Genomic DNA, 25,845 nt, shown 5'->3' with positions numbered 1-25,845 from the left:
GTTCCTTTTTAACCAGGCCTTTGGTTGATCTGATTGACATCCTATACCCTTTAAAAATGTGGGGGGGTTTTTTGGGGGGGGGGAATTGGGTTGTTGTTTTCATTTTTATTATGCGTTTTGTGGTTTTATATCTCGATTTTATTCTGTGAGCCGCCCTGAGACCCCTGGGTATATGGCGGTATATAAATTCAGCTAACAACAACAACAATTATTATTTTCTGCCTCGCAAAGAATTATTGAGCCTTAGAACCGGCAAGCTCGATAGTTCATGTTCTTAACCACTGCAGTAGAAATTGTCTCTGAAGTTGCAATTAGGAGAGCAGCCAAGGGTGTGTTTTAGCAACACTCACATGAGGCAAGTTGGAGGGCATAAGTATATAACCGTCGTAATGTGTTTAAGCCAGCAGTGTAATTAGGCTGTCACCTAGTCACTTCTGGTAAGTAATGGTTTCCTCCAGGCAGCAGATGATGTACGTTCCCCTCTGCCCTCCCTCTGTTATGCTGATAGTAAAGTGGAACCTTGGTTCTCGAACGGCTTAGTTGACGAACAAATCAGCTCCCGAACACCGAAAACCGTGTTTCGGTTTTGGAACGTTTTTCAGAAGCCAAACGTCTGACACAGTTTTCGCTTGCAGCCAGTTAGAAGCTGTGCCTTGGTTTCCAAACGTTTCGAAAGTCAAACGGACTTCTGGAACGGATTCCGTTTGAGAACCAAGGTACCACTGTATGCTGAATATCGAAGGTCCCATAATGAGATGCTGGAGCAGCAATCTCTGTGCATATAGTATCGTAGGAATTGCTGCAGCATGGCTTCTTCCTGTGCCTCTTAGATTGCTGGAGGTCCAAGCTCAAGTCGGAAGTGTCTCCACATCTCCCATCTCATGCCAAGGATGCATGGAGTTGGGTCAAGGGTTATCAAGGGGTGCAGGAAGATGCTACCTGAATTGGCTTCCATGCTGTTCAAGGTAACATTGGTAGGACCCAAGGGGGTACAGTGGTACCTCAGGTTAAGTACTTAATTCGTTCCGGAGGTCCGTACTTAACCTGAAACTGTTCTTAACCTGAAGCACCACTTTAGCTAATGGGGCCTCCTGCTGCTGCCGCGCCGCCAGAGCCCGATTTCTGTTCTCATCCTGAAGCAAAGTTCTTAACCTGAAGCATTATTTCTGGGTTAGCGGAGTCTGTAACCTGAGGCGTATGTAACCTGAAGCGTATGTAACCTGAGGTACCACTGTACTTCAGCCGGAACTCATTGGCACACATTTCTGGCACCTTTGAGGTGGGCGCCATTGCCATTATAAAAGAACAAGGGAGGTGTTCATGATGAGTTCCTGCAACTCATTTTCTAGAAAAATAGCTCAGACACAAAGCTTCCTCCATGTTGCACCCATTCCCTAGTTGTGGAATACACAGATCTGTAGGAGTCTATTGGCTGGGTGCTGTTGCTTTGTCACACACCAAACTGGCCCCATCCCAACCCTGTGGTAGCTCTTTTGCCCCTTTCAGTCGGACCTTGGCCCAATTAAAAATAGATCTTCTTCAGCTAATTTAGGGTTGCCATATATCCGGAATTTCCCAGACGTAGCCGGGATTCAGCTGTCTGTAACAGCGCCCAGGCGGAAATCGCTTAAATGTCCAGGAAAATCTGGACGTATGGCAACCCATGTCGGAAGTATAGATTTTGGCAAATTTCCTTAAAAATAGCTCCAAAACTTCATTTTAAAAAAGAGAGAATTTTTAAGAAGCTCAACAACTTTTGTGTCTGGATTTTCCCTTTTTGGAATATGGCAACCCTAGGTAAATATTTATCTTAATAACTTTATCATTTGCTGCATATCTGTGAGTTTGGAGCCATGCTGCTTCGCCCAAATATTTTATTTCTCTCCATAGACAGGTAATTCTATTTATTGATTCAACTTACTGCTTTAAGTTTTTGATGCTATGCCTAGTTACCTTGGAAGAATATCCATGATTTTCATCACTTGACTGCCGCTGTGATAATAACCACTGTAGTTCATGTATGAGGGACAAGATTTAAATGCAGTCCCAAACACAGTCGGAAGAATCATAGAATCATAGAATCATAGAGTTGGAAGAGACCACAAGGGCCATCGAGTCCAACCCCCTGCCAAGCAGGAAACACCATCAGAGCACTCCTGACATATGGTTGTCAAGCCTCTGCTTAAAGACCTCCAAAGAAGGAGACTCCACCACACTCCTTGGCAGCAAATTCCACTGTCAAACAGCTCTTACTGTCAGGAAGTTCTTCCTAATGTTTAGGTGGAATCTTCTTTCTTGTAGTTTGGATCCATTGCTCCGTGTCCGCTTCTCTGGAGCAGCAGAAAACAACCTTTCTCCCTCCTCCATGTGACATCCCTTCATATATTTGAACATGGCTATCATATCACCCCTTAACCCCATCTTCTCCAGGCTAAATATGCCCAGCTCCCTTAGCCGTTCCTCATAAGGCATCATTTCCAGGCCTTTGACCATTTTGGTTGCCCTCCTCTGGACACGTTCCAGTTTGTCAGTGTCCTTCTTGAGCTGTGGTGCCCAGAACTGGACACAGTACTCCAGGTGAGGTCTGACCAGAGCAGAATACAGTGGCACTATTACTTCCCTTGATCTAGATGCTATACTCCTATTGATGCAGCCCAGAATTCAGCATCGCGCTACACTTCTGCCAGGGCAAGCATTTTGACTTGACAGACAGAAGGATCCCTCCTCTCCCCTCAGCCGCCCATCTTGTTTGCTGCTCCAGGTGTGTTCCAAGCCCCCACCCAAGCCAATTTGGGTGTGGGGTGCGAGGGAAGAGGCTGGGGAAGCCCCGTTACACAAGCAGAAGTCCTTGCTCAGGACTTACTCAGGTGGGGCTTCCTATATCTTCAGTGGTGGCCATTTACACACTTGACTTTAAACCATCAAGTGAAGTACAGTGGTACCCCGCAAGACGAATGCCTCGGAAGACGAAAAACCCGCTAGACGAAAGGGTTTTTCGTTTTCTGAGGTGCTTCGCAAGATGGATTTTTCTAAGGGCTTGCTTCGCTAGACGAAACAGCCCTGCCTCTCCTGTCATGGCGACGGTCACTGCACGCACGCACGCTCACTTCCCCGCTCCTCCGGCTCCCTCCCACCTTCCTGCTGACGGCTCCTCCAGCTCCCTCCCACCTTCCGACCTTCCGACCTTCCGGCTGCCTCGCGCCGCTGCCCACCGCCCTCGCGCGCTCCCCTCAGGAGCCGTTGCCGCCAGCAGCCAGCTTTGCAGCCGGAGTCGCGCTCCTGAGCCCCGCCGCCCTCCAGCAGCCACGTCGCGTGGTGTCCACAAGGCGCGGGTGAGTCCAAGGACCGGCTGCGGCAGCTGCCCTGCTTCTCCCCACCCCTCCCCACTGTGGTGCTTCGCAAGACAAAAAAACTCGCTCTACGAAAAAACTCGCGGAACGAATTAATTTCGTCTTACGAGGCACCACTGTACTGTCTATCTATATTTAGCTGAGTTATAGGTTATGCTGACCTTTTCTAGTCCAAAACAAACTTCAGTTGTGTTTTTTGTTATAGCACAGAGCAACATTATGAGCAAAATAACGTTTACTTGAAATGCTTAAACAATGGATATGCTATCTAAGCCATTTTATTTGCATTATTGTTACCATTGTTATTTCAAAGGCTTCAGTTTTATCTTTACTCTTCCAAACTCTTCCAAACGCATAAATTCTTTTGATGGAGGCCATAACAATGGCAACAGTTTTCAGCAGTGCTGACTGAAACAGAAAGAATCAGCATCTTACAAAATACACCATTACTAACCCAGGATGTTTAAAAAAATTTTTTTTTAATACTGTTAGTTACAAATTCTAACAGGCATTTTGCAGGCGGAGAAATCATGTGGTGATCAAATGAAAGAAAAGCTTCCATTTAATTGGAATCAGTTCCGCCTCTTTTGCAGAGATCCAATATTCAGTGTGAATGCTCTCCTTTTGTGATAAGCTTCCATGCTAAGATAGTGCCTGGCAGTGAGAGTGACTTGACTCATTAAACCTACTAATGGGTCTCTTTTAATATACCTCCTGATTGGGTTCATATCGACCTGCCCCCTACAGGGTCAGATCCCGTATCAGACCATGGAAACTGATTGCCGCGGTTCATATGATAAGGTTTATATTTGGTTTTTCTCTGCCGATGAGCAGGGAGGAGGAAGATATGCCATTTGAAATACTCTATCCAGGCTGCATTCGCCAATATTTATGGTTGGCATGATGTGCTCAACAGCTGAGGCTGCTAGATGATGATTAACAGGCCCATCAGCTTCAGAAATTTAAGGAATTGACCTGAAAATCACACCGTCCTCCAAGGCATGGTGGTTATAATGTTAGGTTCCAACATAATGAAGAAGATAATGTCTTTCGTTGGCTGCTGTTTTATAGATCTATGAATTATTTTATCTTCCATAATAGCCCCTTTGAATGACGTGAAAGCAAATGACCTAACCATTGACCTGACCTCAAACTTACCCAGAGTATGTCCCATTGAACGCAATGGAGCTAATTTCTGAGGAGGCATATACTGGATTGCGCTCCAAGGGAGTTCTGGAACAAAGCAATTAGATTTTGCTGGCCACTGATGTTGCTGCTGTGTTGGATCTGCCCGACTGCTTCTTGTGGCACTGCCTATAAAACCTGCTCTATCTCCCTATGAAAACCCTCAGTGCTGTCCCCAAGCAACGGCCTCAGACTTTGAGCTTTCTTAAAAAAGAAGCAGCATGTCTCTAACCCCACCCCACCCCCTACCCCTAGGAAGAAAATTCAGAAGCACAATGTACAAGTACTCTTCTAAGTGATTTCTGTGGAATGAGGCAGCCTGGCTGCTGCCCATCCATGTTTTTAGCTAGTGAGTGAAGTCAGAGCTGTGATTGATCACAGAATCGTAGACTTGGAAGGGACCCAAAGCATTTGGACGGTAGGGCATAGAAACCCCTGTGGTTCTAAAGAGCTGCTCCTTTTTCTCCCCCTAAATGCACTTTTCCCTGTGTCTGTCTGTTTTCTAGTCATCTCTGTAGTTTGTCCTTCTGTTTCCCCCTAGAAACCAGGATGCATCTTTCCTGTGGTGGGATAATCTGAGATGAGGTACTCCCTGGTAATTTTTTTTCTGCAAATACTACTACACAGTACAGTCGTACCTTGGTTTTCGAACAGCTTAGTTCTCAAATGTTTTGGCTCCCAAATGCCGCAAACCCAGAAGTGACTGTTCCGGTTTGCGAACTATTTTTAGAAGCCGACGGGGCTTCCGATTGGCTGCAGGAGCTTCCTGTAGCCAATCGGAAGTCGCACTTTGGTTTCCGAACGTACTGGGAGTCAAATGGACCTCCAGAACGGATTCCGTTCGACTTCCAAGGTACGACTGGAAGTGGATGTTAAAGAATCCCCTCCCCATATGGCAAATGCAAAATGTGAGAACTTTGCCAACAGGTTAAGCATTTCTCCAAAGTCCAAGCATTCACTGTCTAGTTAACTTACAGTAAAACTGAATTCATATCTCTTTGCATAGAAGTCTCTTTGCATATGGGAATATTCACAGGTAAGCTGAATCCAGCATGGCAGCCTACGCTTTGCTATAGGGTTGTCATTGGAGAAAAGTAGGGGTTTGTGCCTTTAGCAGCTGTATGGCAGGCAGAAATTCAATAGGTTAATCCTTTCCAGTATGGAAATGCCATTATGGGAAGATGTGCATTTGGTGCCAGGCATTTAGAGCAGCCAGCAGAGAGGCAAGTCTTCCTTTTAGAAAGAGCCCGGCCCTGAAATGTTTTGCAGTGTCCGAACATGTGCAGAGTACATTTTGTCAGCCACTTGCGTAATCAGACCTTGCTCTCCCCATACTTCTGAAACTATGGTAGAATGCTTCCATCCAAACTATGGCTTCTGGAAAGGTTCTTTTCAAGCATTAACCCCTAGATGTAGACTTCTCCTCTTAGCATTTTATCCCAGCGCAGGATTTAATGCAAAGCAGATGGGTAGCAAAATGCAATTAGCCTCCTAGACGCTTGCCCAATATAATAATATATAATAAAATCACACTGACCTATTAAAACAGATTTGTAAAAGACGAAGGGAAGAGTTAGGTTCATTGAACAGGAAAGCAAGAGTGGAACCCATAACAACAACATCGTTGAAGCATTTGTATAAAATAAAAGGGATGAGCGAATGCAAATGGGCAACAGATTATTAGTAGTATTATTAGGAACACAGAGAACCTATTTCACCAAATTGGATAATTTCTGCAAGCCATGTCTGGCAATCTAGAATGAGAAAGGTCTGGGTTGTTTTTCCTGTTCTAGGTTATTATTTGTTCTCCAAAGCATCCTGAAGTGCTCTCAAGGCTGTTGCTGTTTTGATTTAAAGTTGATTGAAGCATTTTTGTTGTTATCAAACTCCGAAGCAAATCTTTTTACCAGTTGCCTTAGTACGTCACCCCATCCCATAAATCCCAACTATTGGAGAGACAATGATAGCTAGTGTTTGTGTGTTTGTGTTCAGACCAGATACCACTATCATCAGTGCTGACGTTGTGTCTCTTAAATCCTAGTCCTCTGCCACCTCTAAATGTTCCTTGATCAAGGTTTCCCTTATTTATTTGTTTATTTCTTCTTCTTCGTTTAGATAGGGGAATGAATAATGTGGCTGTTTCCTTCCCTTCAGAAAGGCTTAGCCCTTTGTCCCATCCTATCAATGAACCAACAAATAATTTCCAGGGACCTTGCAGTATGACAGTTTCACGCACAGCATCACCGGCGACGGCAATCGCAGATTTAAGACCTGGTAAACTTTACAGATGGCAGCAGGCTATAATTGCCATGAAGCCCGGCACAATGTTGGAATCATTATGTGCATGACGTTATTAAATGAATCCTGTTAAAATCATGCCTGAGAGGGATGTGTGTGCCTGGATATAAGAATAGCTGGCCTTTATTTGACGGAGAACTTGGCAGCCGCAGAGCTGATCATCATCCCTGCAAGTCTCCTGTTAAATGGAGGAATCTGTAGCTTTTCTGCAAATGACAGTTTGCCCAGCACTGGTACATTAAAAAACCTGTAAAATCCATGGCTTTTTTTTCAGCCAGGACTTGGCAGAACTCAGTTCCTGCATTTCTAAGGTGGGTTCCTGCACCTTTCAGGTGGGCGTCATTGTCATTGCTCTCCCCAAGGAAGTTCGCTTGGCACCTTCATTGTACACCTTTAGGCGCCAGACAAAAAATATTCCTTTTTAACCAGGCCTTTGGTTGACTTAAGGGACGCGGGTGGCGCTGTGGGTTATACCACAGATCCTAGGGCTTGCTGATCAGAAGGTTGGCAGTTCAAACCCCCGTGATGGGGTGCTCAGTCCCTGCTCCTGCCAACCTAGCAGTTCGAAAGCACGCCAGTTCAAGTAGATAAATAGGTACCATTCCGGCGGGAAGATAAACGGCGTTTTCGTGCACTGCTCTGTTTCACCAGAAGTGGCTTAGTCATGCTGGCCACATGTCCCGGTAGCTGTATGCCGGCTCCCTTGGCCAATAAAGCGAGATGAGCGCCGCAACCCCAGAGTCGTTCACGACTGGACCTAATGGTCAGGGGTATACCTTTACCTTGGTTGACTTGATTGGCATCCTATGCTCTTTTAAAATGTAGGTTTTTTTTGGGGGGGGTGTTACTGGGTTGTTCTTTTTATTTTGATTATATATTTCATGGTTTTATATTTTGATTTTGTTCTGTGAACCGCTCCGAGACCTCCGGGTATAGGGCGGTATATAAGTTCAATAAATAATAACAATAAGAGAACAAGGGAGCCTCGTTCATGGTGAGTTGCGGCACCTCTTTTTTCTGGAAAAATAGCTCTGGTGAAATCCAACCCTTTTTAATCTTGGGTGTTCGGCTTGAAATAAGAAAAGAAAGTAAGGCCACCTTACACTGCTCTTCTGTCATCAGCCATTGGTGCTTTTTTAATATATACAGTAATGCTTCTTCAGAGCAAGCCCAAGGCATTTTGCTAATTTTCAGTGGGTTGCACTAGTTACAAGATAGTGATGTGAGGAGCCATATTCAGAACTCTTTATTCTCAGATTACTGACATTCACTGTTATGATCTGTCAGCTGGTCTCGCACCCACTAATCCGTGCTCCATATTTTATTCTGAAAGTATAGAATCGTGAAGCAGTAGCCCAGGGTTGCTGAGAGTAGGATGCTGGTTCAGTTTCCTTCATTCCGGAATCAAGATCTCTTAAGTGTAGGTTACGGAAGCGGCTTTAATTATTTTCCTAATTGTACCAATTTTTCACTGAAGCGTGGCTTGAACTATATGCATCCTACACTTCTCCTCCAATAATGGTTTTCCGTTCAAAAGCTCACCCCAGGGTAATTCGGTCACATGCATTAGGTCTCTATGGAGATAGGTTTTTTCCTTTTCCTTTTTTATATAATTAAGCCTAGCACAGCTTTGCATTTTCCTGCTTTATGCTAAATTAATACCTTGACTCTGCCTTTCGGCACGAGGCTCTGGTAAAAAGGTAAAGGGACCCCTGGCCATTAGGTCCAGTCATGGCCGACTCTGGGGTTGCGGCGCTCATCTCGCTTTATTGGCTCTGGTAAGATAAAGGGACCCCTGACCATTAGGTCCAGTCGTGACCGACTCTGGGGTTGCGGGGCTCATCTGGCTTTATTGGCCGAGGGAGCCGGCGTACATCTTCCAGGTCATGTGGCCAGCATGACTAAGCTGCTTCTGGCAAACCAGAGCAGCACACGGAAACGCCGTTTACCTTCCCGCCAGAGCGGTACCTATTTATCTACTTGCACTTTGACGTGCTTTCGAACTGCTAGGTTGGCAGGAGCAGGGACCAAGCAACGGGAGCTCACCCCATCGCGGGGATTCGAACTGCCGACCTTCTGATCGGCAAGTCCTAGGCTCTGTGGTTTAACCCACAGCGCCACCTGCGTCCCATTTGGCTCTGGTAGTGCACTGTTAATTGAAAGCACCTTTATCAATGGGAAGTATTCAGGAGTAATGTCTGCCACCCTAAAAGAGGCAGGCTGCACCCTGTTCTGAAGAGGCCCTGCCTGCACCCTGGGGTATTAGGTGGGCAGGGAACTCAAGTTAAGCCTCTGACATTCTAGCAAAACCTTGAGTCTGTGCAGCGAAGTAATTCCAATTGAATAAAGTTTATCTTGAAAGGATTGCAAGATAGTGAAGGTCTTGCGAAAAGCTTTGCAGCTCAGTTTCTGCACAAGGGATTCAACTTTTGAGCAAAGCATCGTCTAGTTACCTTATCTCGGAGCTTAACAGCGGCTAGGTGCTGAAGGCTTTGAACGTAGCAGAGAGTGAGTAGGAATTTTTGTCCGTAGCAAGCCACAGTTCCTGCAGTGTTGCGCAAGAAACAGCAGGCTTGACAGGACAGAGAGTGAAATAGAAAGTCGGGTGTGGGAGGAAACACATAGAAAGAAAGTAGGCAGAAAACAGACTGGAAGTATAGAAGAGAGGTTTGGCAGATCCCAGGGAAGAGGGGAGCAGGGTGAGGGCACTGCCCCTGGCAGCGCGATCCTGGTGGGGTACCATCGTGGCTGCCCCCCGCCTTAGCTGGGCGCCAGGCCCCTGCATGAAGCTCCGCCACTGGGTAAAGGATGGTTTTTATCAACCTACACTAGTGGCCAAAATTGTGGAAACCTTTTTGGAAGTGTATTTCCGAGGTTTAATGGCTCATAACACCTGATTGGCTCTCTAAACACTCCTGCTCATTGGCTACATTCAAATAAAGGAAAGCTACAGCGTATCAACCTAAGCAAGTTGTGCTTCGTTTTTCTGGTTATTTGGCTATAACTTTTGATAGAATACAGATAACTGAACAAACTTTGTTGCATTAAAGGTAAAGGGACCCCTGACCATTAGGTCCATTTGCGGACGACTGGGGTTGTGGCACTCATCTCGCTTTATTGGCCGAGGGAGCCGGCATCCAGCTTCCAGGTCATGTGGCCAGCATGACTGAGCCGCTTCTGGCGAACCAGAGCAGTGCACGGAAACGCTGTTTACCTTCCTGCCAGAGCGGTACCTATTTACCTACTTGCACTTTGACATGCTTTCAAACTGCTAAGTTGGCAGGAGCAGGGACCAAGCAACGGGAGCTCACCCCGTTGCGGGGATTTGAACCGCCGGCCTTCTGATCGGCAAGTCCTAGGATCTGTGGTTAATTATCTTTCCATTGATATATAATTTTATGATATTACTCCAAAAAAAGTGGTGTTGTGAGCCATACACTTTTCCCCCAAAAGGTTTCCACAATTTTGGCCACTAGTGTATGGACAATAAAAAGACCCCTGCTGGCTCAGACCACAGGCTTCTCCTGACTAATCCAGCATCCCATTCCCCATGGTGTCTCACCAAATACAGTGGTGCCTCGCAAGACGAAAAGAATCCGTTCCGCGAGTCTCTTCGTCTTGCGGTTTTTTTCGTCTTGCGAAGCAAGCCCATTAGCGGTTTAGCGGCTATTAGCGGCTATTAAAGGCTTAAGGGATTAGCGGATTAGCTGCTAAAAGGCTATTGGCGGCTTAGATCAATCAGCTGATAAGCGGCTTAGATCAGCTGTTAAGCGGTTTAGCGAACAGCTGTTAAGCAGCTTAGGGGCTTGGGGAAAAGGGGGGGAGGGGGGAAAAAACCCCCAGGAATCGCAAGACATTTTCGTCTTGCGAAGCAAGCCCATAGCAAATTCGTTTTGCGAAGCACCTCCAAAACGGAAAACCCTTTCGTCTAGCGGGTATTCCGTCTTGCGAGGCATTCATCTTGCGGGGCACCACTGTACCCATGGGAAGCCCAAAACATGTTCTCAGCCCCTTCTCCTTATATCTTCAACTATTTGATTTTTTTAACAAAGGTAAAAAGATACGTTGTTCCTTGTCTTAAAAGATACACACACAGGCTCAATGGGCTTTCAGAAATTCCCTAGTCTACTAAGCACCCACAACAGATATCATAAGGGAACCACTGTTTTATCACCTGTGTTTTATGGAGGCTTGTTCAATGGCAACACATAATCAGTATTTATTGCTTGTAGCCATAGGCTGCTGCAAATGGTACAAAAGAAGCAAAGCACGAGTATTTGAACTCCCCAATTCTCAATTTACATATAAAGTACAGTGGTACCTCGGATTAAGAACTTAATTCATTCCGGAGGTCTGTTCTTAACCTGAAACTGTTCTTAACCTGAAGCACCGATTTAGCTAATGGGCCCTCCTGCTGCTGCCACACTGCCGTTGCGCGATTTCTGTTCTCATCCTGAAGCAAAGTTCTTAACCCAAGGTTATATTTCTGTGTTAGCGGAGTCTGTAACCTGAAGCGTATGTTACCTGAGGTACCACTGTACACCTAAAATAATGACATCCATAGAGTAGCTTCTTTAAAATAAATTAATGATGGTTGAAAATTCTACCAGTATTTTAAGGCTTTGAAGAACAATCGGTGCTGTTCTGTTATTGTGATTTTGTATTTCGAGTCTTTATGGGGCTTTGCACATTGCCTCAAGCCATTTTAAAGAGAGGATTTAGGTATTGTAGAAATAAATGATAATCACTCGGAGGTGAGATTCTGGATTCATTGCTGTCTCATCTGTAAAAATAGGGTTATATCGGGGCTGCCCCTCCTAATCTCATGTTTGCTGTTGCGTGTCTCTACAAATAGCGCTAGCTGAAATCCCCCCAAAACCTAATTTTCATGTGTTCTGGGATCATCTATGCTGTCTTGTTGACCTTCAGAGTTCTGAGAACTGATAGCCTCAGATTAATACCATGCAAAGTCTTTTACATCTTCATCATTAGTTTTAATCCAGGCCAGTTAGGAATGAGGCATGAATTACCATTATGAAGTTTGGCATGTTAATCAGCTTGACTGCATAGGATTGCAGGCTTAAGGATTAGGTCATCAATCATTGCATTGTCGGGGGGGCGCAAAATGTTCAGTGAGTATCATTAATCAGATAAGAGCCGTCTGGAAATAACTCACGTAAAGTGCAAGCCTACACAGTGTCTACTCAGAAGTAAGTGCCATTGAGTTCCATGGAGCTTACCCCCATATAAGCATTGCGGCTTTAGTTATCTAGAGAAAACCCATTCTGCAGCTTGCACTGTCACTGACTTGACTTAGATATGTCAATATCTGAATTTAAATTAAAGGCAGGCATAGGCCATAGGGTTTAAAGTTCAGGCGACAAGGGAACGTTGGCCAGTTTGACGCTTTTTAACTTCCACAGTTGGTAGACTTATCCATATATTTGCAATATTCAATGTTTAAACTTCGACACTGTTTCAGATTGGCTCCGGGCAACATGTTATTCAATATTAGCAATTTATTCAAGACTGCCTATTCATCATACCGAATAAAATTATTTGGTAGATGCTAAGAGATGTGAGGAAGAATGAGAGCCCTTCAAAGGGTTATTGGAATTTGAAACAGTATTATAGTTGGTTATGCTTTCAACTTCTATAAGTTATGATTACTTTATTGCTTGTAAATTTATTCATGATGATCTGATAATGGGAATCTTTGTACACTCAGAGACAATATTTATATTATACCATATGTAAGGACATCGTTAGTTTTAATAGTATTAAAATGCTGTAGATTTATTTGTCTATCAAATTAGAGATATGTTTATATTTTTAATTTAGTTAAAAAGAAAAAATCTAGTCACCAGTGATATAATATCTTCATCACAAAATCCTTGTTTATTTATAACATTTATGTGTTATAAATAACACATTTATGTGTTTCCCTTTCAAATCAAGTTTGCTGAAGGCATCTTACATATTTGTTTGTTTTCCCCGCTTTTCCTCCAAAAAGCTCAAGGCTTCGTACAGGGTTCCGTCTTTCCAGCTTTTATTTTATCTTCACAACAACTCTGCAAGGCAGACTAGAATGAGTTTAATCAACTAGTGCTATTGTTGGTTTAACAGTAGCGATTATTTCAATTGGTGGAGCCAAATCTTAATTTGTGGAGCCTGAAAGTCAAGGTCACACAGTTGGTTCATTTTTTAAAAAGACGAATTGGTTATTTAATTCATGGGTTTCTGCAATAGGGATTTGAAAAGGAAATATTAATGATTGCCTGTCCATCTAAGCCCATGTGTGCTGGTTTATTCAGAGTCAGAGAGCCTGACCGCATCCTTTTACATCCACAAACATTGATCCTCTGTATTAGCATGTGAATATTGAAATGTTGTAGGGATGCTCGCTGTCCGTTCCCGTCTAAAAATAAGCTGAAATGTTTGTTGCAAGCCTGTCGGGAGAACTATGTTAAACCAATATTCATTATTTGCTGTGGAAAAGCATCAATAGCATCCCTGGTGTAAGCACATTAATTAGCTGGTTGGGTGGCTCGCATTGCGTCAGGGGGAATTTTCCAGTGCCTTCCTGAGATACTGTTTATGAAAAGAAACAAATAATATTGAAGCATCTCTTCATCTGCACATTGTGATGTCTATAAATAGTTGTTTTCAGCAGCTTCTTGACAAGAGTTTAAATATTCAATATAAGCTTGGAAATATTTTTTTAATGAAAAACAGCTGGGGGGGAGTAGGAGGGTTGTTTAAAATTAGAAATAAAAATGTGTTTCCCTTTTCGGTAGGGAAATGTGTTTCCCTTTTCAGTATTTATTATATGTGTTGATAATTACAAGTGCACAAGTCTGTGCCCAGGCAATGGTGGTTGAGCCCACAATGTTTTTTCCCTAATGGACAAATGAGGATGGAGCTAAAGTTGCCAACTCTTTCTTGGCAGGGTCTTTGTGCGTTTAAGGTCTGTGTAACTAGGCACACACACACATACACACACACACCTACCTAAATAATAACAGAAGTAAATTCTGTTTTGAGAGAAGGGTTCAGCTGTTGAATTCATGCCTTCCATCAAAGGTGCAGGAGCCATTGCAGAGGCAGAGGAGAAAAAAGCAGACAGCACAAAGTTGTACGACTTGGAAAAAGGGGCATCATTATGCAACAGTATTGTGCCCCTTTCCTCTACCCCACTAGGGCCAATATCCACCTGCCATGAAAGGTAGAGCTACTGTTAGATTACTTCCTGGGTAATCTGCTGTCGTTTTTAATGCATACTGCTCTTAGAATTGCACTGGGTGGGTTTTGGTTTGCTTTTATATGTTGTGGTCTTGTTGTGAACTGCCCTTAGACCTCTGGGTATAGGGCGGTGTATAAGTTGAAGAAATAATAATAATAACTGTTTGCTTTGCCAGTAAAGAGCAATGTACATTGTTGTTTGGTTAGGCATCTTAAGCTTTTATTTGCTGTCAGATCCCGAATCTGTTTAAAAGAATTGTGTTTTAATGTTGTAACCCACCATGGGACCTTGGGGTAAAGGGCAGGTTAATAATAATAATAATAATAATAATAATAATAATAGGAATCAATGTACTGGCAGGGAGGAGTACAGCAGTCAGCATGTGTGAATAATGTAAAGCATCTTCACGTAGCCGTTACGTTAGATTTACCAGATGTGGCAAACTCCTTTAAGACTTGGGTGGAAGAGGGAATTTCAGCGGGTGGCATGACAAACTACTACACCAGCCCAAATGCCCTTCCTTCTTCTTCACAGCCCTTCTGATTGGTGGCTCGCACACTGGCTGGGATTAACAGAAGAGGCACCTGTATCGACTGAGACCTCCATGCAAGAGCTGGCTATTTTGCTCTGAGTAATACCCACCTGGGGGACGTGGGTGGCGTTGTGGGTTAAACCACAGAGCCTAGGACTTGCCGATCAGAAGGTCGGCGGTTCGAATCCCCACCACGGGGTGAGCTCCCATTGCTCAGTCCCAGCTCCTACCAACCTAGCAGTTTGAAAGCACATCAAAGTGCAAGTAGATAAATAGGTACCACTCTGGCAGGAAGATAAACGGCGTTTCCGTGCGCTGCTCTGGTTCGCCAGAAGAGGCTTAGTCATGCTGGCCACATGACCAGCTGTACGCTGGCTCCCTCGGCCAATAAAGCGAGATGAGTGCCGCAACCCCAGAGTCGGCCACAACTGGACTTAACGGTCAGGGGTCCCTTTACCCTTTACCTTTAATACCCACCTGGAGCCACCGGTTCCCGTCGTTGAGCAATTTCTTGCAATTCCATCAGTCTGCAGAGGGTTTGGTTCATTTGGGTGCTGTCTCACCAACCCCAGTCCGCCATTTGCCAGCGTTGCCTGCCTTCTTGCTTCCTCCGTCTCAGTGCTGCCCCTGGCAGAACTCATCGGGGAACAGGATGCGAGTCAAAATCCAAATTAGTTGCCTTTGCCCGCCTCTGGCTTTTGACTTCATCTAGTTTTAGCCTTCCTGCCTTCTGCTTCATCAATCCTAACATGCAGCAGTAAGCAGGGCTACAACCCTACAGATATAAATCTTATACAGTGGGCGCTTGGGTTGCGAACGTGATCCATGCAGGATGCACGTTCGCAACCTGCAGCGGTGCATCTGCGCACATGCGGGTTGAGATTCTGCACATGCATGACCACCGAAACCCGGAAGTAACCCGCTCTGGTACTTCAGGGTTTCGGCGGGTCCGCAACCTGAAAAAACACAACCTGCAGTGTCTGTAACCTCTTGTAAGCAAGCAAACAGATAGCCTCACACACTCCTAAACAGAGGGGGCTTGGCTGGCAGCTGTAGGATGGCATAGTTATTTCCCCCCCTCCAAATAATACTGAGATGGCTATGTTTGAGGGTGGATCCAGTCGAAAGTACAGTGGTACCTTGGGTTACAGACGCTTCAGGTTACAGACTCCGCTAACCGCTAACCCATAAATGGTACCTCAGATTAAGAACTTTGCTTCAGGATGAGAACAGAAATCGCACAGCAGCGGCGCGGCAGGCCCCATTAGCTAAAGTGGTACCTCAGGTTAAGAACAGACCTCCAGAACAAATTAAATTCTTAACCTGAGGTACCACTGTATCCTCAAGTGTTCAATACAGTTCTGTTGAAACTGACATCAAAATTATTTCCTCAGGGTAAAAAAACATGAGCTTTTCCTTCTTCATCGGTCTCTTGGGGCAGCTACCAAGAGGCTTTATTGAATTTCAGAAGGTGAACGTTAAACCAGCTCTTTAACATATGGCAGATTTCAAGAACCGCTGTGCGTTGTTGCTCCACTGTTTCTGTCTGGGGCATGCATTTGTATGAAAAGAATCGAACAGTTCAGACAGAACACTCAAGTTGTAAATATCTCAAAAAAAGAAATTTTAATGAATGTTCTGCTTTCTTGCCCTTACAAGTTATGTACTGTAGAAGTCTCACTGTACCTGTATGTTCATAACTGGAAGCCATGTTGGATGGTTGCCCTTTCTTTCTTGGTCCATGGCACATTGGGTTGAGGAGAATTTTATGGCTTCAGCTTAGACACTTGTAAGTTGAATTCCCAGGAACTCCAAGTCTTAAAAGCTGCATCTCGTACAGTACAGCCCTGTGCATGTTTGCCCACAAAACTCTCTGGGCTTGCTCCCAGATAAGTGTGCCTAGGATCGTATTGATAACATATGCAGTTTAAGTCCATTTTTTGGCATTTACTCATGTCTATAATTTGAACGGACTAGTTGAGTATGTAATCAACGTACAACTGAAACTTTGAGGTTTTTGTCCGCAATTAACAGATAGGGGATCACACTGAAAGCACGAAGGGCCCATGAGATGAATATTATCCCTTTCATCTAGGGTTTATTTTTCGGCGAATTTCCTGATGAAAGACAGGGTTTCATAAAACCTACATGCCTGCTCCCTGCCTTCCCGTCTGCATTTATCATACCCCTTATTTGATCGAGTCTCTGATCTTGGATTTGTCTGCATTCGCCTTTATCAAAAGTGTAAGGAAACTTCAATAAGAAGACAATCGGCTGCTTCCCTGCCCTTGCCAATCATAGCTTTTTTGTGTATCGTGTCTAGATTGGAAGACAGAATGCCACATTCACCCTCCAGTCCTTACCAGTTGAGGAGAGATGCAGATGATGACTAGCATCTATTGCAGTGGTACCTCGGGTTACAGACGCTTCAGGTTACAGGCTCCGCTAACCCAAAAATAGTACCTTGGTTTAAGAACTTTACTTCAGGATGAGAACAGAAATCGCGCAGCGGCGGCAGCAGGAGGCCCCATTAGCTAAAGTGGTACCTCAGGTTAAGAACAGTTTCAGGTTAAGAACGGACCTCCGGAACGAATTAAATTCTTAACCTGAGGTACCACTGTATACTGGATGCTTTGTGATGCTGCAGGCCACTGAAATAATACATTCTTTCCCCCAGAGAATTCTGGGTACTGTAGTTTACCCCACCCCCACAGTGTGAAAATTCCCAGCAACCATTAGCCCACTACAGTACCCAGCATTCTTTGAGGCGGGAAATGTACATCGAACGTGCTTTAAAGATATAGTGTGGATGCAGCCCAACGAGAATGAAGCAAGTGTTACGTCTCATTGAGAACAACGGATACAATCCCGCCAATTCACTGGTTTCCATGGGATGGATGTGCAATGCAATCCTAGGCATAGAAGTAAAATTCACATTTCCCACAATATTCAGTGGGGCACGCTCTCAGGTAATAAGCGGGAGTAAGGTATCCGGCCACAGTAGCTTTCTTACTGAAATCAGTAAGGTGAATTTGCGTCTCCCCGCTGAAATAGAACAAAAGGCCACCCCATTCAACCCTCCCTTCTTCCCCTTTGTTTGCAGTGCAAAGCCAATATGGTGACCCTCCTTCCCAACCCCGGTGAAGTTTTGTCAGGTATCACCTGCATCCAAATTTTCCCTCACATAAAGTTCAGTCAACCCCTGAATTTCAGTCTCTCTCTCTCTCTCTCTCTCTCTCTCTCTCTCTCTCTCTCTCTCACACACACACACACACACCACTTTGCCTGTATACACACAGTGCTTTATACTGAATTTCTGCGGGGTTTTTTCTTTTCCTGTTCATAGCTTTCAGTGATAGCTGGCCCTGAGAAGTGACAAATAAATAATTGGAATAGCAAGAACAATTTAGGATTCCAATGTATTTCACATCTCACTTTGATTTTAAGGTGCTCTATTGTCTTCAGCAGAGTTTCAAACACGGATATTCAGTGCAGTTAGTGGGTTGGAGGAAAATCAACAACAGATTCGCACATACTTAGCCCCAACCATTGACGTCATTATCAGAGTAATTGTTTCGGCCATAATGCCCAATGGGACCGCTGGTGAGCATTGCATAAGGGCAAGACTGCCAGTGTGCTAGCCTATGGCACTGTTTGAGTGCCCTCGGCTTCTCATTGTTCAGATCTAATTAGAGGGCACTGTAATTCAAAATCAATTCATTTCCTGCTGGTTAGTAACTAATTCTCCCATCAGTGTGAGTCAAGAGATTATTTTTGCAGGTTAGAACTTTATTTAAGCTACAATTGCACCTGAGACCAGCCGTGTGTGCAGGCAATAAACAACAGGCAAGAAGCAGACATCTTTCTCAGCCTTTCGTGTTAGGTAAAAGAAAGGTGCTTTAGTGGAGAGGGAAGGGTCTCACGTGGGTGATGCACTGTACCTGAACCCTGCAAAGGCAAATCCTACTGCAGCAATGGTGCAGAATAGAGCTATTTAACTTAGGTTGTTGTTGTCGTTTAGTCGTGTCCGACTCTTCGTGACCCCATGGACCAGAGCACGCCAGGCACTCCTGTCTTCCACTGCCTCCCACAGTTTGGTCAAACTCATGCTGGTAGCTTCGAGAACACTGTCCAACCATCTCGTCCTCTGTCGTTTCCTTTTCCTTGTGCGCTCCATCTTTCCCAACATCAGGGTCTTTTCCAGGAAGTCTTCTCTTCTCATGAGGTGGCCAAAGTATTGGAGCCTCAGCTTCACGATCTGTCCTTCCAGTGAGCACTCAGGGCTGATTTCCTTAAGAATGGATAGGTTTGATCTTAAAGTTACAAAATGGTAAATGTTTCTAAATTGCTTGTATGTAAGGACAAAGATATGGGACACGGGTGGCACTGTGGGTTAAACCACAGAGCCTAGGACTTGCCGATCAGAAGGTCGGTGGTTCGAATCCCTGCGACGGGGTGAGCTCCTGTTGCTCTGTCCCAGCTCCTGCCAACCTAGCAGTTTGAAAGCACGTCAAAGTGCAAGTAGATACAAAGTGCAAGGTACCGCTCCGGCAGAAAGGTAGACAGCGTTTCCATGCACTGCTCTAGTTCGCCAGAAGCGGCTTAGTCATGCTGGCCACATGACCCAGAAGCTGTACGCCGGCTCCCTTGGCCAATAAAGCGAGATGAGCGCCGCAACCCGAGTCAGCCATGACTGGACCTAATGGTCAGGGGTCCCTTTACCCCTTTACCTTTAAGGACAAAGATGGCCTACTTAAGCTATGCAGTCCAAGCTTGGAGCATCCATCCTAGACCTTCTTACTGGCAGGGTTTGCATGGTGGAAAAGAGAGGACAAAAACCCTCCCAAGGTGAAAGGTATGTGAGCTAGCTAAGCCTGGCAGGACAGCTTATTCTTTGGTCGTAACCTCTTCTTGCATCAATTAGAGTTAAACATCTTGGTTATATGAGACTGGAGATATCCCCCCGAGAGGGCAAAGACAACTTCTCCCAGAAAACATATCATAACCCCCTTTCTTTTGAGTACAGTGGTACCTTGGTTCTTGAACTTAATCCGTTCTGGGAGTCCATTCGACACCCGAAACCATTTGAAAACACAAGGCGCAGCTTCCAATTGGCTGCAGGAGCTTCCTGCACTCAAGTAGAAGTCGCATCAGATGTTCAACTTCCGAAAAATGTTCACAAAGCAGAACACTTACTTCCGGGTTTGCGGCGTTCAGGAGCAGATTTCTCCGACGACTAAGCCGTTTGAGAACCAAGGTACCACAGTACATGCTTCACTTGATCTAGTGTAGGCCATCAAGTCTAAGGGGGAGGGGGTTAGTTTCCTTTCTTTGTTATAATGGATTGTACAAGCCATGTTTTATTAGAAGGGAATGCCTTAGAAGAGGCATGAGCAAAGGGAATGATTCTTCTCATATTTATGTTATTTATTACATTTTCCCATGTTCCACAATTCTTTTAATTATCTCAAAGCATTCTACACTGCTGTTTCCCATTTATTCGCATGACAGCCCTGTGAATTTTCTCACATTTTGGAGAATGTGACTGATCCAAAGTGAGTGCCATGGCTGAATAAGTACTTGAACCTGGATTTTCCCGGTCCAACTCCAATTCTCTAACTCAGGAGTAGCCGACATGGAAATTTCCAGATGTTATGGGGCTAACAGTAAGGTGAATCTGATAAGACAGAGACCTGGTGGGTGGTTTCTGGACACGTGTCACCTGCTAACATTTTGCATGTCCTAAAAATAGAGAACATGAACAGAAATACATTTGCAATCCTTGGTTCGTTGGGCATCCACTTTTTCCTAGCAAGAGGACTGTGCAGTAAGACAGAAATACAACAGATGCAGATTCTTTAGTATGACAATGAAGGGCAGGTTAATAGATAAGTTTTCCTCTCTTCAGAAGTTCAAAAAAAGTCCAGCTATTTTTTAAAAATGAAACCTATGGGGTCCCCCCCCAGCACCTTGTTTTTGCTGTGAACCAGTTCTGGAAAAAAGGACTCCATTCCCAGGGAAAATATTTACTTCTTGTTGTTTGAATACTGGAATGATTATGGTCTGGGTGGTCTCAGAAATTTAATTTCTGCAACTTGGTACTGTGTGATCATAACACATTTTCTTCAGAAGGATAGAATTTCAAACTTAGTTTATTCAAAATATTGCACACACAAGCCAACAGATTTAGAGGAGTCATTGCAGCTTGAATTTATAGAGTGTAATCATTAGCATCTTAGCAGTTTCTGCAGAAAATCTAATTCATTAAAGCATTTTCTGGGGGGAAAAACCAATGGCTTTTTTTCTTCTCCCAGTAGAAATTTTAGAAGTGTGACTTTAAGCATGACAGGTAGTAGTTTAATCATGTCAGCATTATTTAAACACATTGCTTTTGTTCATTAATTAGTGCAGCTTCCAGCTCTGCTTAGTTTTACTGTGTAGTTTGGCTGCTTGTGATTTTTTATTTTATATGTGGCATCACGTGCTGCTAGATGGTGAGCCCAGTCCGATAATCCTCAATCTGCTCATCTTGTTAGTTGGGTGAGCTGAGTTGGATCTGCCCTTTCATATACAGTGGTACCTCAGGTTAAGTACTTAATTTGTTCCGGAGGTCTGTTCTTAACCTGAAACTGTTCTTAACCTGAAGTACCACTTTAGCTAATGGGGTCTCTTGCTGCCGCCACAGCACAATTTCTGTTCTCATCCTGAAGCAAAGTTCTTAACCCAAGGTAATATTTCTGGGTTAGCAGAGTCTGTAACCTGAAGCGTATGTAACCTGAAGCATATGTAACCCGAGGTACCAGTGTATAGCTATTAGACGGGGTGCATAGCCTTAATAGAAAAGCAGTGCAACAAACAGTAAACTGTGAACAGCCGATGTTTACAAATGCAAACCCCATGTACGTCATTCAGCATCTGAGATCCCACTATGGGTCTCTTCCCTTCCCCAACCAAGGTTATTTTGTAGTGGGACTCCAAATTCCATCACTCCCAGTCGGCATGGCCCATGATCAGGGAAGATGGAGCTCATCTGAAGGGCTAGCATTTCCCAACCCCAGCTCAACTCTGTTGACCTCTCTGAAATCCCCATTAAAAAAGCAGGATTGACACTTTGAAACAAATTAATCCCTTTTATACCCCTGTTTAAGATATTGGGGATCCCCAGGCTAATTGGACTCCTAGGCACACAGTGTTTGGATACAAGCATGATACATCCATTTATAGTATGCGACCATCCTCCGAGGCAGTCTCAGCTGGTAGCGAAATCACCAATTTCCACTTCGTGTGAATGTTTGCGCCGAAAGATAGCAAGATACAAAATCATTTCCAGCTCACTTGATTAACAGAATTATCTCAGTTGGCAGTTTTTTTGTTTTAAGAAGGGTAGGGAAATTACCTACCCATTGATTTTCCTTGTGGAAACTTAATCGCAGGTATCGGTGTGTGAATACAGATGTGAATGTGATTTATAAAAGCAAAAAAATAATAATTAGAAGACTATTTTGTACACAAGTCCAGTATTGGGGGGGGTGGGGAGGGTTTCTACTCTAGGTTCAGGAATCAGCTATGAGATCAAAAACCTAAGGTTTATTACTGTTACACTTGAAACTGGAAGACTTCGTTTTTCACTGAGAGCATCTGAGATGCTCATCATTAGATATTTCCCTGCCTGCTATACCACGTGGCGTTCCAATTTTGCCAGTTTAATGTTAGTGCACGTGAGCAGGATTAAAAATGAACCTATTTTTGTTTGCAGATGACGGCTATTTTTAAAATTTGTGCCCGGACCTTTGCACAGACATGGCAAGGCAGATCCCTGTGGGCAGTGACCCGTTGTTACTTTCTCATTCAATTGCTTCCTATGCCCACTTAACTGTAAGCACAGCCCAGCTCTTCGGCTTCCCTGTTCTTCTCTCTCTCCAGAAGTGAGGGAAAGCTGCAAGCAGGAGCGATTAGAACAGGAATGGGGATCCTGTACCCCTTCAGGTGTGTCTCTTTAGTAGGAAACATACACTCTTTTTAGGCGTTCTGCGTTTTCCAATTTTTGGGACTACAGCTTCCAGCACCCCTGGTCATTGCCCATGCTGACTGGGGCTGATGGGAAGGTTAGTCTGGAAACATCTGGAGGGCCTTAGGGCCCCTATGCCTGAGTTAGAGAATACAGTGGTACCTCGGGTTACATACGCTTCAGGTTACAGACTCCGCTAACCCAGAAATAGTACGTACCTCGGGTTAAGATGAGATGAGAACAGAATGCTTCAGGATGAGAACAGAAATTGTGCTCTGGCAGCTTGGCAGCAGCAGGAGGCCCCATTAGCTAAAGTGGTGCTTCAGGTTAAGAACAGACCTCCAGAACGAATTAAGTTCTTAACCCGAGGTACCACTGTACTTGAAAGGCAGGCAACAAAATTGCCATGTCTCTTCCTGACAGGGGCCCCGGTGACTTTAACAGCCGCATGGAGGGGAGAAAATTGAAACTGGGACAGCATTTCCTCTCACGAGGGTGCCGCAACAGAAAAGGCTACATCTGTTGACGTTCTGCCTGCCATGTGGTTCTTCATGGCACACAACTTTGGGGGAATTCTGGTAACTCTGCATGAGTGCCTTCTGCCTATTTCACTGGATTCACATACAGTGGTACCTCGGGTTAAGTACTTAATTCGTTCCGGAGGTCCGTTCTTAACCTGAAACTGTTCTTAACCTGAAGCACCACTTTAGCTAATGGGGCCTCCCGCTGCCACTGCGCCACCGGAGCACGATTTCTGTTCTCATCCTGAAGCAACGTTCTTAACCCGAGGTACTATTTCTGGGTTAGTGGAGTCTGTAACCTGAAGCGTATGTAACCCGAGGTACCACTGTATTCCATTTACAGCTCTCTGAAGAGTTGCGAAGGAAACCTTCAGAAGTGTAAGAAGTAGTATCTCGTATCAGTTTGAGCCTCTGCACACAAGCGGCAACAGAGCCCAAGGTGTTACTTTATTTCAGCAAGTACTCCTTCTGGTGCTAATACGATACATGTCAACATGCCTTGGCTTTTCATTATCAGCTTGAATGGAGCTAGCAACAAACTATTCTAAAGCACACTCCCCACCCCAAAGAATTAAGAGTTAAGAATTACCCATCCCTAGAAGGGTCCCCAGGGACGCGGGTTGGCGCTGTGGGTTAAACCACAGAGCCTAGGACTTGTAATGCACCGTGTGCTACTTTGGTGACAATTTTTATGAATGTTCTTAGTCCTGGCATCCCTCTGTCTGCTTCTCCTCATCCCATCGCAACTAATTATGGTGTACAAGAGAATGTCTTAATACAGGGCATCAAAATAAAGCTGGCATTTGGGGCCATGACTAACTGAATCAAAAGTTTTGCTTCTGCCAGCTTGCCTCCATCTTATCCCCAGTTTTGTCTCTTGGTCTGCCATCTTCCCTAACTGCCTAGCTGACAAGGGTTGGCAATCAAGGACAGGGAAAGGTCAAAGTCACTTTTTCACTCTCTCCCGCCTGTCTGGTCTTTTGGCTCACTCTTTATCCTGAGTTCCTCCTCCGTCTTGGCTCGCTGCTATTCAAACACACAATCTCCCTCCCTTTTAGAATAGCCTTTTATTTGCTCTACTAATAAAGCACCCTTTTCTGGCAACGCATTGATCTCTGCTGCGTTTTCCCTCCCAAGGAATTCCACAAGGACAATCCACTGTCCAAACCAAAGATCCTAATGCTACCCGCACTCTGCTAATTTATAAATCTTTCTAGGTTTTGGGCCAGCTCTGCTGGATTGTCTTTTCAGCAGAAACAGAGCCAGAAAGGCCACAGAGCAAGGAGGATTCCCTAGCAGCAGGTCTAACTTCCTTCTGTCAGTCTTGTTCCTGAAAGGTTTACTTCCTGAACAGGAATAAGTTTCAGAAATGCACAGTCACGTGCCGTGAGCAAGCATTGTTGCGTAGTACACTCATACCTCAGGTTGCAAACACTGCGGATTGCGCATTTTCGGGTTACGGACCGCGCCAAACCAGAAGTACCGGAACAGGTTACAGTGGTGCCCCGCAAGACGAATGCCTCGCAAGACGGAAAACCCGCTAGACGAAAGGGTTTTCCGTTTTGGAGGTGCTTCTCAAAACGAATTTGCTATGGGCTTGCTTCGCAAGACGAAAATGTCTTGTGAGTTCTGCGGGGGTTTTTTCCCTCCCCCCCTTTTCCCCAGCCCCTAAGCCGCTTAACAGCTGTTCTCTAAGCCGCTTAACAGCTGATGCTAAGCCGCTTAACAGCTGATCTAAGCCGCTTATCAGCTGATCCACTAAGCCGCTAATAGCCTTTTAGCAGCTACTGTAACCCGCTAATCCCTTAATAGCTGCTAATAGCTGCTAAACCGCTAATAGCGCTAATCCGCTAATGGGCTTGCTTCGCAAGACAAAAAAAACCGCAAGACGAAGAGACTCGCGGAACGGATTCTTTTCGTCTTGCGAGGCACCACTGTACTTCCAAGTTACAGCACTCGTGCATGTACAGAAGCGCTAAATTACACTTTGCACATGTGCAGAAGCGGCAAATTGTGTCACGCGCGTGCATAGACATGGCACTGTGGGTTGCGAATGTGCCTCCTGCACGGATCACATTTGCAACCCAAAGTATGACTGTATGAATTTTAAAAATATGCTGGTGTGTGTGTGTGTGTGTGTGTGAAAGGAGAGGAGACAACAACTGCGAGGAAATTGAAACTACTCCCTTTCCCCTCATAATTATAATTTCCATCATAGCAAAGTGCATCTTTCTTAGAAACATTGGGCACCCGTAAGGTGTTTGCTTTAAATGAAAATCACAAATATGGGAGTGGCTTTCATTTTCAAGTAATTAAAAGATGTGTAAAGAGGCAGGAGTTCGACCTATCAGCCTGATGTGCATCTCATGATGGCCAAACCATGCCTTTGCACAGATGTGTTAGGATCCTGTGCTCCTCTCCTAGTCCTGCTGTGCTACCAAGGCTAAGCAATATCTTGATTGCTCCAGGTCGTCATAATATAAAGGAATGGACAAAATGAGACTGGACAGGCAGAAATGGCAAAGGAGAATAAATATAACTTTCTGTTCTCCCTTTGGATAGCCAATATGTAGGCACCCATGAAATTCAATGCTACAGAAGGTCAGACAGACACACTTTGTCTTCATTTCATAAATGGACAATTTCATGGTTATTAGAATTCATAAGTAAGGCCAAAAGGAAAGGGAAAAAGAGAAACGCAGCCCTGA

At 44.7% G+C, this 25,845-nt stretch overlaps 2 protein-coding genes and 1 long non-coding RNA gene across 3 annotated transcripts in view; 2 read left to right on the top strand and 1 right to left on the bottom strand.

Moving 5' to 3' along the window:
• The window catches only part of KCNS3 (potassium voltage-gated channel modifier subfamily S member 3), a 442,125-nt gene that overhangs the window by 251,156 nt on the left and 165,124 nt on the right, over nt 1-25,845 (top strand). The window lies entirely within an intron of this gene.
• VSNL1 (visinin like 1) overlaps nt 1-25,845 on the top strand; it is a 101,324-nt gene that overhangs the window by 72,851 nt on the left and 2,628 nt on the right. The gene's annotated exons all lie outside the window — the stretch shown is intronic.
• Nucleotides 3,613-15,553, bottom strand: LOC310673503. The gene is made up of 3 exons (XR_014509083.1): nt 15,086-15,553; nt 13,845-13,904; nt 3,613-3,754 (listed from the first exon to the last, which is right to left on the bottom strand). It is a non-coding gene; the product is annotated as an uncharacterized lncRNA (long non-coding RNA).

The sequence above is a fragment of the Podarcis tiliguerta genome, assembly GCF_965153285.1.
Source record: "Podarcis tiliguerta genome assembly, chromosome: 3".
NCBI lineage: Eukaryota > Metazoa > Chordata > Lepidosauria > Squamata > Lacertidae > Podarcis > Podarcis tiliguerta.
This window is presented reverse-complemented; position numbering and strand designations above follow the sequence as displayed.